Source organism: Nyctibius grandis, chromosome 2 (genome assembly GCF_013368605.1).
Source record: "Nyctibius grandis isolate bNycGra1 chromosome 2, bNycGra1.pri, whole genome shotgun sequence".
NCBI classification, from domain to species: Eukaryota; Metazoa; Chordata; class Aves; order Nyctibiiformes; family Nyctibiidae; genus Nyctibius; species Nyctibius grandis.
Window position 1 is genome coordinate 102595323 of NC_090659.1, and position 13298 is coordinate 102608620.

Below are 13298 nucleotides of genomic sequence, written 5' to 3' on the forward strand. Positions count from 1 at the left end.
TTTTGCAATTGCCCACCCTCTACTTAAAAGGAAAAAAGTGTGTGGGACAACTTTGCGGGTAAACATACAGTGAAGTATATTTCAAGTTATGCATATTCAGTACATATTTTCAAATATATAATAAAATAGCTTTAGAAAAGCAAAATGTCTCTAAAATCACTTTTATTTTAGAAAGTGATCAGTGTTTGTCATTGGGGTGTGCTATTAAAATCACAGGCAAAAGCTATACAACAAAAAGGTAAATCTAGCAAGCGACAATTCTTTTACTCACAAATTCACAGCCTGTGTCATCTGCAAAACAGACTAAGTTAAACAAGGGGAATAAATTTTATGTTCCAATTTCCTGGTGGTGAATGGTCTTCTGCTTTTGGAACACAGATGAAAGGTATGCTGCCTTTTGGGTTCAGAAATTCAGAAATACTGCCTTTCCGTAACCTGTTGGTTTGCTTTTATGCCAGACAGCTTTTCTGTCAGACTCACAGCTCTATGTGGACTGAAATTCCCTTCTCTAACAGAACCAGTACCCTTGCCTACATTCAAGTGTCACTGCACGAAGTATATGTAGCCATTTAAATTTCTCAGTTTCTCGTGTCCTGGTACCGGCTGCATTCTCCCTCTCCAAGAAAGAGTTCCCAGGCAATCTTTTTGGTTCTTTGTGCTGTCTGTACTATTGACCTTTTGAGTCTTCATTCGTACCCTCTATTGTACTGCATGTTGCCTCAGCCATTTATTTCTGCCCTGTTTACCTGACCCAGCCACTGGCTAAACCATGAAATCTTGTCCTTGCCGTTAGCAGTGCTGGCAGCCTCTCCTTCCTGTTCCCCCACTATCCCCCACCTTAAGACATTGTTATATTCTCTTTACCTTACCAGACAGTGGAAAAAAACTCAAACAAAAGATGTGAATCCCCATCCTTATGCTCTCTTTCATTTTTTTCCTTGCCTATCTTAATAAAATTAAGACTTTTTGCTCTTTGAGAAAGAATTATAATTTTCTATCAGTTGTTGTAATGACTAATACAATGGGGTAATGTGTTTTCTAGTATGTGCTGTGACAATACGCATTTCAAACTAAACCAGGGTGATCTAATAAAGATAACCAAGCAGTACAGTGGTGGCATACTAAGGAATTAGTACTTAAGCTGTTTCTAGCTCCCTTGTTTGTGGGTGGTCAGTAAGTCACTTTTTGGGTGCTTTTTAGAAAGGTCTGTGATGAGAATCCTTGTTAAAACAATATCTAAAAAAAAAAAAAATGGTAAGGGGAAAAATGTTCCATTTTGGGCCTTTGAAAAATTAACTTCTAATGTAATTGGAAATTGGCTGTGATTGAAAACCAGGAAAAATACATTTTAGGTAGAACCTGCAGTGATGGAGAAAATGAGTTTATAATCATGCTGATTTTCATTTTTCATGTATGTCCCTTTATTGCTTACATAAGAGCTTAAAGTGTCCAAACTTCAGTTGTTTCAGAATCTTCTATCACTATACTGTTGTTAATGAGATATTAATAGTAGTTAATGCAAACTGTAGCAAAAGTTAGTGTGACAGTGTGAATAAAAATTTAATAATGAAATCAGATTGCTATTCCTTTTTTTTAATTGATATTTTTACGTAGGAGTTATCACACTGGCTTAAACCATAATACAGTTTCCTGTTTCATTAGTAACTATATCCCGATGTTTCACTTGATGTTAACTCCAAATGAGTTTCTTCCTGATTTCTTGATGTAGTAACTGGTTTGTTCTATACTAGTGTTGATAGGGCATTCTATTTACATTAATAACTGAATTTCCTTGATAATCAATATGAATAAGTTACATATGACGTGAAAAACATTTCTCCTGATCAATTTTGAATTTTCCACACTTCAGATGTTTCTCAGTATTTTTTTCTTGCGTTATAACATAGCAAGCATAGAAATGTCTGATCAGACCACTCTTATTTTTTATGTCCACTCAGAACACTCTTGATTTTAAACTTGCCAATGTTTATCACTGTTCACATTTGAACTCTTTCCAGTTCTTTAGTATCCTTTCGGAGAAGGGGTGACCTGTACCTCGTGTTTTTTTTTCTGGTAAAGTCATAACATTGATTTTTATAAACCCATTAACACTGGCTTTCTTCTAATTATTTTCCACTGTTTAAGCAGCCTGTTTTGTTATTTTCGTTTTGAGTGTAGCAGCATATCGAGCAGAGATTTTCACTAAACTGCTGAAGTGGTGCCCTAGTTCCTTCCTGAGGCCAAGGCATCTGGTGTTCTTTCCCAGTATGGCATCACTGATCTAACGAACAACTTCCATTAAACAGAGGCAGTCCTGCCGCTTCCCTTGCACCTGACACTGGCATTCATCAGCCCCAGTGATCCAGTTCATGGAACTACTTCATTAAAAAAGCAATCCTAGTCTTACCAGTAAAGGGTTGTTTTTTCTCTTGGTTTGCCCCCTCCCTGAACAGGCTTACCAGTGATGGCTGCTGCTGTTGTTGCAAGGAAAATAGAGGAGCACATGGCAAAGGAAGGAGGAGGTAGAAGTATGGAACGTATTCTTTCTGCAGCTGTCTGCATCAGATTGGTTTAACTAACATAAAACTACGCAGAGAGTTGTAATAGAAATATTAAGATCGGTGTGAATGCAGAATGGATGGAAATGTGTGTGTAAGCGTAAGGAGAAAGAGTGAAACAAAGGGTTAAAGAAATGGCCTGTGCTGATAATGAAGGACACCATTCCCAGCAGGATCTGTGCCACAGCACGGATGACTTGCCAGCGGAAGACCTTGCATCCTAACAGCAGGAGGATGGCAACAAGGTTGTAGTATATCACATACGCTGTTCTTTTTCCTGTTAGCCAAACAGGAGAAGAGACTGCAGGCCTACAGGTCAGACCTATATTCCAAACATATTCTCTATTATCTACCGGCAGTCCTGGTTAACTGGAGAAGTTCCAGCGGACTGGAAATTAGCAAATGTAATGCCCATCTACAAGAAGGGTCGGAAGGACGATCCAGAGAACTACAGGCCTGTCAGCCTGACCTCGGTGCCAGGCAAGGTGATGGAACAGATCATCCTGAGTGCCATTACACGGCACATGCAGGACAATCAGGGCATCGGGGCCAGCCAACATGGATTCATGAAAGGCAGGTCCTGCTCGACCAACCTGGTCTCCTTCTATGACCAAGTGACCCGCTTAGTAGATGAGGGCAGGGCTGTGGATGTAGTCTATCTAGACTTCAGTAAGGCATTAGACACTGTCTCCCACAGCATCCTTCTGGACAAACTGGAACAGGCTGCCCAGAGAGGTTGTGGAGTCTCCTTCTCTGGAGACATTCAAAACCCACCTGGACGCGTTCCTGTGTGATATGGTCTAGGCAATCCTGCTTTGGCAGGGGGATTGGACTAGATGATCTTTCGAGGTCCCTTCCAATCCCTAACATTCTGTGATTCTGTGTGATTCTGTGATTCTGTGAAACTGGCTGCCTGGGGCTTGGATGGGTGGACTCTTAAATGGGTTAAAAACTGGCTGGATGGATGAGCCCAGAGAGTGGTGGTGAATGGGGCAAAGTCCAACTGGCGGCCGGTCACTAGCGGTGTTCCCCAGCGCTCAGTTCTGGGGCCGGTGCTGTTCAATATCTTTCTAGATGATCTAGACGTAGGGATTGAGTGCACCCTCAGCAAATTTGCAGATGACACCAAGCTGGGTGGGAGTGTCGATCTGCTGGAGGGTAGGAAGGCCCTACAGAGGGATTTGGACAGGTTAGATAGATGGGCCGAGACCAACGGCATGAGGTTCAACAAGAGCAAGTGCCGGGTCTTACACTTCGGCCACAACAACCCCATGCAGCGCTACAGGCTGGGGGAGGAGTGGTTAGAAAGCGGCCCGGTGGAAAGAGACCTGGGGGTGCTGATCGACAGCCGGCTAAACATGAGCCAGCAGTGTGTCCAGGTGGCCAAGAAGGCCAATGGCATCCTGGCCTCTATTAGGAATAGTGTAGCCAGCCAGTCTAGGGAAGTGATCGTCCCTCTCTACTTGGCACTGGTGAGGCCGCATCTTGAGTACTGTGTCCAGTTCTGGGCCCCGCACTTCAAGAAAGATGTTGAGGTGTTGGAGCGAGTCCAGAGGAGGGCAACCAAGCTGGTGAAGGGTCTGGAGGGTCTGACCTATGAGGAACGGCTGAGGGAGCTGGGGTTGTTTAGCCTGGAGAAGAGGAGGCTCCGAGGTGACCTTATTGCAGTCTACAACTACCTGAAGGGAGGTTGTAGTGAAGTGGGAGTTGGCCTCTTCTCCCGGGCAACAAGCGATAGGACAAGAGGACACTGCCTCAAACTTCGCCAGGGGAGGTTCAGGTTGGACATCAGGAAGAATTTCTTTTCAGAAAGGGTCATTAGACATTGGAATGGGCTGCCCAGGGAGGTGGTGAAGTCACCATCTCTGGATGTGTTTAAGAAAAGACTGGACATGGCACTTAGTGCCATGGTCTAGTTGACATGGTGGTGTCAGGGCAACGGTTGGACTCGATGATCCCAGAGGTCTCTTCCAACCTGGTTGATTCTGTGAACAAGGAAAAACAGACAACAGGCAGCAATATGGCCTAAGATTTATAGAAGGTGAGGTAAGCAAGATCCTGAGGCAAAGGACTGTCTTGTCACAGCTGATGGTTCCTGAAGGATATCCTAAAGGATCTGATCAAAAAAACATGTTTTTTTTATTGCTCTTTAAGAACATCTCCTGAAATGGGGTGAGGACTTAATAACTGACGGCCCTTATCCTCTGTTTTGCACATAAGTTATCCCGGTCAGACCATTTGGACAGGGAAGTCTCGCTGCTTGTGAGTAAGTGAGCGTAAGAGTGTGAGTGAATGAAATCTATGGGAGAATAAATGTTAGTGGGTATCATCAACTTACCTGGAGATTTTGTAGGTAACTGTTACCTTCCCCTGGCCTAACATACTGGGTTTTATTACACTAAGTTCCCTACAGTTGCACCTTTCATTTGAGATCTCATAAAACACTGACTGTTTTCTCTTGGGTTTATTTTAGTATGTATTTGTTATCTATCATCATTTAAACTTGATTTGGCATTTTTGGGGCCCACTGACTCATTTTTGTTAGATTAACGATTTTCCATGATTCCAAGTAACCTAAATAACTGCAGATTTTATGCCATGGTACTCACTCACCCCAGTTTCTGGATGATTAACAACTATACCATAACATAGGACCAAATACATTCCTTTGAGAAGCTTTGCAGTTAACTCTTTGCCATTAATGAAATTTACTATAATGAAATCCGTCATTTAGTGCAATATTTTTCTTTATTTAGTCTCATCAAGTTTTAATCAATGACTGTGTCGTAGGGTTTTTTTCTCGTCTTCAGACTTTGAAAGAACTTCTTTTCTGTTATCTGGATGAATAGATCCAGAGCAAGAATTAACTAGATCATCAGCAGTAGTAGTTGTTCTATTCTGTTTCTTTTGTACATGATGCCTGGTATGACTTTTGCTTATTGTTTGTACTAGGATTAGATTTCCAAATTTGTGTGAGACTCCTATTTGATTCAAATAACTTTGTGAAGTTCATTGTTTCTTCATAATGTTTTATTATCTTTTTCCCCAGCAATAAGCATGTTTCTGAAGACTCAGAGACTTTCTTAGCATGTAAGATATATCTAGGGGGTTTGCTTCCTTATTTTGGGCTTTAGGGACCTTCATGTTACTGACACCTCCTTTTTAATAGGGTATATTTAAAGTTCAGTAAGTTTAACAGGGAGAAGCATGCGTTGTTGGGCATGAACTCTTTGCGCACGTGAAGGGGCTCCTTATATTTCTTGCTTTTACCTTATCAGTCCTACATTTTACTGTTTTCACATCGATTGTTACAAAAAATAGCTTATGACATCTATCACACACACAAGTGTTTCCATGGTTTGTTTCCCCCACCCTGCTTCCTCTGCCAAAAATTCTGTATGCATCCTGGATCCACATATACGTTTCCATCACTCTTGTTCTCCCTTCTCTTTCACTGTGTTGAATTGTGTTGAGGATTTGCCCATCATTCAGACAGGGGAGAAAACCAGCTGGTGCCAACTGTGAACGAATTCCAGCTCTTTGTTATAGCATTAAGGAATTCAGAAAATAACAATGTTGATGAGTAGCTGTGTGTCTTCTGCCTGGCATGTGTGCATAATTCTATGATAATTACATGATCAGGTACTGTTTAATAAAATACTGTATAGCATTGTAAGACTGTTTTTTTGTATTATTGTAAAATAGTGTTATTTGGGCATTGAAGATCCTATGATTGTCAGTGCCACACAAACATGGGCTGAAAAGATTATCTGCAATCCGAAATGTTTGCAATGTAGATATAATACAGTTGAAAAGAGAAAATATACACAGATGAGAAGGGAAATACTACGAGTTCAGAGGGAACATTCATACTTTAGGCATCCAATTCATGTACCTAAATCAAAAGACTGATCTCCCTAGGCCATTTCCACACCTTATCCAGAGACTCCTTCAGAGGACAGTTTGGAATACTTGAGGAGTTCCTTTTTCCAAATCACTCTCAACAGGCGCCTCTCTCCATTTACTGTATAGGAGGATCTGTCCCCTACATTTTACATTTCAGATGCCTAAAATTAACTGGTGTGTATATACCTTTTTATCACACATCTTGCTCGTAGGGGCTGTAGGGGCACCTTAGTGGATCCTGCATGTGGGTCGGGGCAATTCCAAGCACAAATACAGGCTGGGAGGAGAATGAATTGAGAGCAGCCCTGAGGAGAAGGACTTGGGGGTGATGGTTGATGAGAAGCTCAACATGAGCCGGCAATGTGCGCTTACAGCCCAGGCCAACCGTATCCTGGGCTGCGTCAAAAGCAGCGGGGCCAGCAGGTCGAGGGAGGTGATTCTGCCCCTCTACTCCGCTCTGGTGAGACCCCACCTGGCGTACTGTGTCCAGCTCTGGGGCCCCCAACATAAGAACGACATGGAGCTGTTGGAGTGAGTCCGGAGGAGGGCCACGAAGATGATCAGAGGGCTGGAGCACCTCTCCTATGAAGACAAGCTGAGAGAGTTGGGGTTGTTCAGCCTGGAGATGAGAAGGCTCCAGGGAGACCTTCTAGCAGCCTTCCAGTACCTGAAGGGGGCCTACAGGAAAGCAGGAGAGGGACTTTTTAAAAGGGCGTGTAGTGATAGGACGAGGGGTAATGGTTTTAAACTGAAAGAGGGTAGATTTAGATGAGATATTAGGAAGAAATTCTTTACTATGAGGGTGTTGAGACACTGGCACAGGTTGTCCAGAGAAGCTGTGGATGCCCCCTCCCTGGCAGTGTTTAAGGCCAGGTTGGATGGGGCTTTGAGCAACCTGGTCTAGTGGAAGGTGTCCCCGTCTGTGGCGGGGGTGTTGAAACTAGATGATCTTTAAGGTCCCTTCCAACCCAAACCATTCTATGATTAGTAAGCTGAATTTCAGAGAAGGGTTTGAAGAAGAGCAATGATGTTATGTTTTCAAATATTTAAGGGACTTTCCCTAAAGTGTAAGGTGTAAAACAGGAAAAGGCATAAGAGGTTTGTTTGAAAATATCACACGTAGGTGAGAGAGGAGCTGGAAGCTGGACTCCTGGCACTCAATGACATGAAGGGAAGAGACAGAAGAAGCGTCTCCGAATTTATTTTTCAGTAAAAAGTGGGGGAGTTTGAAAGTGTTTTAGCCCAACACAAAATAATAAACAAATTGGACAGCATGACCTAACGGTCTCTTCAGCTTTATGTTTCATGAAAATTGGCCTAGCTTCAAATGCGAGCAAACCACAGCTGGCTTCCTGATGGTGATTAAGGAACAATAGGTGCGGTGGTGATAAGCGAGGAAGGGCCTTGAAAGTGAAGACAAGTAGCAGATATTACAGAAGTCAGGGACAACTGTGGAGACAGTGATGTGTTCTCCAAGGGATTGACTAGGGAAAGGGTCTTTGCAGCAGTTTTCTGAGTGAATGCGGGTGAGATTAGGCTGCGTTTCTCAGAAGCAGGGAGAAAAATGTTGCTGAATCAAAACGCGATGATGATGATGATAACCTGATTGAATGCTTCAATGATTGGAAGAATTAAGAAAAATACCATCTTGGAAACGTTGCACTGAAAGTATCTGCAAATTATGAATATGAATGTTAGGATTTAGAGTAAATTTGGGATCTAAGGTGATGCTAGAGTTATGTGTCTGAGCAACAGGCAGGATGATGGTGTAGCTGTGCAGCTTTGTGTGTGTCACCAGCAATTAAGGCATTCATATGAAAACCATAAAAATCTGTCCTCGAATCTAGTTGTATTGTTTATTATTTGGAGTTCTTCACTCCTACAATTGCTTCCCCCGTAATATTGCTTAGAGTATTTTCCCACCTGCCACCAAGGGCTGGACATTAATTGCTGAGTTTGATTTGTAATGTTGCAGTGGGGTGGCTAGCACGAAAAGGTGTGTTTGGCATTTTCTGGGAAGGCACTGATCTTTTTATTTGTTTTATAGTAATAATGAACACCGGGTACAGTAATTTCTTTACAATTAAATCATGAAGTCAAGTTTTCTACTAACTATACTCCATAGTACTTCAGCAATATAATTAATTGATTCAGTTCCTTATTCTGATCCTGCATGATGATGTAAGAATCTTCTGCAGGAGCAGAAAGCTTTCAGTTTGCTTGAGGCTTTTATAGCTGTGTCCCGTACCAGCTGCGGTCATCCTTTCCTTCCCCCTTCAGCATGTCCCAGAAGTCACAAGCTGAGAAGGGGGACTGGAGAAAGGGCAGAGGAAATAACATCTGCTTTTGGCTCATTTTCTGCTGGTGTATAGTCATGTGGGTATGGTAGCAAACAGGTGTGAATTAGAATTGTTTCTAGGCTTTTCTCACTTAAACCAGAGATGAGGCAGCTTTAGTATCAGGGAGGCATAACCCGAAGAAAAAAAAAAACAAACAGCTTTTTATTTTATTTCTTGTTGTTTTTACAACAGATACATTTCCACCAGGTGTGGAAATAAAAACTGTTGATGCATTTTTGCGAGAGCAAGAAGAAAGATTGTCTTGGGTGTCTAGTAGGTAGGTGTACAGATTAAAATATTAAAGTATGTGGTATGCTTGGGAAGGAGAAATTAAAAAATTGCCTTTCCTCAGAAATGTAACTCTTTGGAAAGGAATTTAATATTAATAGCCCTTCAACAGTTTCAGGTTATTCAGAGAAAGAGCCGTGATGGCCAGGTAAGGCAATAAATGACCTTCTGCTTGCTAAAAATTTGTGATTTCTTAAATTCGCCAGCAGACGCACTTCATGGTGTGCCAGACATCCACAGGCAAAAAGCGCAGTGTCCCTGTGGGATCCCCCCAGTGCTCACAGCCCGTGGGGAGAGATGAGGCGAGAGGTCGGGCGTCCCTCTGCTTCCCGTCGGCACGCTGGGCCCCGCGGCTGGGACCGCCGCCGGCACGCAGCGAGGCAGAGCCCCGGTGTGCTTACCGACCAGCAGCCAGGTTTTAGTCTGTGCCTCTCTTGAGATAAAGTAACCAAAATATGGCACTGTATTCTAAGTGTGATGTTACAGGTTCTTTATCATGTACCAGTTTCTGACATGTATGTGGTATACAAGCAGGAATTCAAAATTAAAATGGAAATAAAGATTTTTATATCTATCCTGAGCTAACACTAGGAAGACAAAACCATTACCTTCTCCTACAAATTTTGGAAATCATATCCGTCTTGCATATCCATGAGTTTCCTCATATATAAGTAGTCTAAGTAAAGTTAGTGTCACATCTTGGCAAAAAAGGGCATCTTAATGTCCATGTGCACAGTGAATAGAAAACTTTGTATATAGTATATTTTTTCCACCTAAAAATAATAACAATTTGAGTCCTTACCTCTCCATCAGCGCTATAGACAAATCAACATCTCTTTCAATGAATTTCAGATGTTCATGTCCTCACTTACCACAGAATCACAGAGTGGTTGGGGTTGGAAGGGACCTCTGGAGATCATCTAGTCCAACCCCCTGCCAAAGCAGGTTCTCCTAGAGCAGGTTGCACAGGGTTGTGTCCAGGCGGGTTTTGAATATCTCCAGAGAAGGAGACTCCACAACTTCCCTGGGCAGTCTGTTCCAGTGCTCTGTCACCATCAAAGTAAAGAAGTTTTTCCTCATATTGAGATGGAACTTCCCATGTTTCAGTTTGTGCCCATTGCCCCTAATTGTTAAACTTATTAACTTATTTCATATAAAGGATCTTGCTGTGTCTTAAGTCATCAAGTAGAAGAAGTAAAAGTAATCACAGATACTTGATTCTCCTGAACATTTGTTTTTTTTGGCATAAAGTGTGTTTATATTGATTTGTCTGGTTACATGCTGATCTCTGGTGAAGGGAAGGATGGTATCATACTCCTGGACAACCTCATATTGTCTTTGGTCTGGCTATCTCAAAGAGATAGTACTGGCGAAGGTGCAAGGTGCAGTGAGGGAAAAGGAAGGTGCAAGGTGCAGCAGAAGGCACGGACCCCTTCCTGGGGTGGATGATAAGTGCTGCTGCTGAAGTTCAGATGAGAGGATACTCCACGATGTAGCTCATGGCTCTGTGTGCTCATTCCGCCATAAACCTGTTATTCCTGTAGTGTCCTCACTGCTGTTGCACATTCCTATTGTATTAAAGTCTGTATTTCAGTAGGCAAACCTCTGTAAAAAGTAGACATTTTTTTGAGACAGTTCATTTTCTCATTGGCAATCGTGCATGGTACTAGGTGTATGCTACCGTAAGCTGTTATTAGGGAGAAACATCAGCATAAAAAGTTACTTCATCTAACACGCTGACAAGCTAGAACTTCTCACAACCTTCAGATAGGCATAACAGTGAATGTTTTTATAGAAATTATATTACTTTCTGTCAGTTTTACAGTGTTTTAAAATATAGTAAGATTATCTTATTTTAGTTTTTCCCACCATGTTACTAAGAGGCTAAAAATCTACATGTCTAGAAATGAAGAGTTCATGAAGATTAAAATATCACCTTTATTGATTTTAGACCACTCTCTTTTATTTAAAATAATAAAACAAATTATATATAAATATGAAAAAGCAGCAGCACACAGGAGGTGAGCAAACACACTGCAGGTACTCATGTTTGCCTGAAGGGGAATCTGCTGTGATCAATTAATGGTGTATAAACCTCTTGATGTAAGGTATCACTGTAGCCCTTCCTGTAGCTGCAGCATTCTGTGGTAAAAATGTAAATCTTGTAAAGGTCTAGACACTCAGCTTATTTTTCTAGGACTAGTTTGGTGTCTTTTTAATTAGAGCTGTGCGCTGTGTTACCCGATTTCATCCTTTTTTTGTTTACATATTTAGGCTCTAATCCTGCCACTGGATTTGTTCAAATGGACCTCGATAGCCGTGGGGCCTGACTGAGTTGATGGGACTCTGGATGACTGCAAGTTTCTACTTTGAAGATCTGATTCTAGGCCTGAACCTAAATTTCTGTTTTATTCCCCTATTTGCTTCTAATTCATGAAAATTATCCTACAAAACGGTATTCTCTTTGAGTCTCATGCACGTCTACTTTAGTAGCATTCAGACACCGCATGCTTGGGATGTTGTCAGACATCGTTAAAATATTTCTGTTGTGTCACATGCCAAAAACTCATGATTGCCGTGATTATTGTGTTGTATTTTTACATTCAATGGCTTCCTACCTAAAATGGAGGAGATAATCACTTGTGTTTTCAATCGTTGTGGTATTTCTCTTAACTCAGATTTTGAAGTCAGAGTAACTGTTGGAACTCTGTTCAGGTAATTTTTAAAGATGTTGGTAGATTTGTTTTTTATTTGTTGGACACAAAGTACATCTATTTTTTTTTTTTATTTTTCAATGTGCTATCTTCTTAGTATCCTACTAGTACTGAAATCTTTCAATATCATGATACACCGTGTTCTAGACCAACAAAATAAGCAGGAAAAGGCATTAACTTTTACTAGCTCTCCTGTTCCTTTTTTATTTCTGTGGCCGTGGTTACATGACATACTATACAGCTGAGACTGAGGATATTTTTATTTTTGTGAGCCAGAGAATATATTTTGTTTACACTGAGTGCTGTTCACTGTCCTATTCCATATGACTATGTTGCAGTTTCACTGAGTACTAAAGTTAAATAGCCCTGATAGAAGCTGGAGGACTTTGCAAAATCACATTAAAAATAGAGTTTGAGGAGAAAAATGGATATGCTCCATCTCTATGCATGTTAGTATTTATATTGTATAGACTTTTTAAAGAAGTATGTAGCAATGTAGGATAATTAACGGATGAAAAGATCCAAAACTTTCTCTGTATACAGAGAATCAGAAATACCTTCATTTTTTTCCTTTGTAGGCTTGTTACAAGGATATCTAAGAGCTTCACAGTATTTGATGAAGTTTTGTGTATTCCCAGAACAGCAGGAAAGCACCGTTGTCCTGTTTGACCAAGGAGAAAACTGAGCCACTCGTTCAGTCAGTAGTAAAGTCGATGTTATTAATTGGGTTCTCCTGCCTTTTAACCTTGTGCCTCCAGCTCCATTTCTCCCTCAAAAGCCAAAGCTTCCATTATAATCAGCTGCTTTGCATTTCTGCATAAAAGGCCCAAGGTGTTTCAGTTTGGACTCACAGAAAAAGAGGAAGACAAGGTTGGTGGCCACCTGCTAAGGTGCTTGGTCTGACTTGCTCCTCGTTCACAGAAGCCGATGGCAAAGGCAGAGGCAGAACTGAGCGTTCCTGTGTGGCGTTCAACTGCCTTAACCACATGCCCATTGCTCTCTTCCTGTAGTTGTCTGTCTTGTTCTCTGCACAACTTCTAGAGCAAACACATATACCAACCTATAAATAATCTAATTCGATACACAACCCTGATTCATTTCCTGAGCAGCGTGTGTCCTGCACACACAGGGCGGCTGTGGTCCTGTGGAAAAGTTTAGCACAGTGGATGAGGCCAAATATTAAGGCTATTAAGTACTTAAACTTTGCAATGAAACAACATTATTTTAATGTAGCTTATTATAGCTATAGCTTGAAGTATTTTTAACAAGGAACAAGAAAAAATGAATGCTTTTACATCTGGTTGTAACCGTTGTAACCTGTTAGCATCTGAATGTGAATACTGAGCTCAGTGAAATACTGCACATCAGCTGGTAGGAGGAGGCTGGCCACCTCTAGGGAGGAAGGGAAGGGTGAAGGATGAGTGGTAAACACCATCGGTATACACAGTTTGCCTTCAGTCTCAGGGACCATTTGTGGAGAGTTTACCCTAGCT

General features: G+C 41.6%; 1 long non-coding RNA gene across 2 annotated transcripts in view; it reads left to right on the plus strand.

The window, feature by feature from the left end:
- LOC137660553 (uncharacterized) overlaps positions 1-12220 on the plus strand; it is a 30258-nt gene extending 18038 nt beyond the window's left edge. For both annotated transcript variants that reach the window (XR_011047698.1, XR_011047697.1), the window contains exon 4: positions 11366-12220. This is a non-coding gene — a long non-coding RNA (uncharacterized lncRNA). The remainder of the gene's footprint in view (positions 1-11365) is intronic.
- Positions 12221-13298: the final 1078 nt, after the last annotated feature.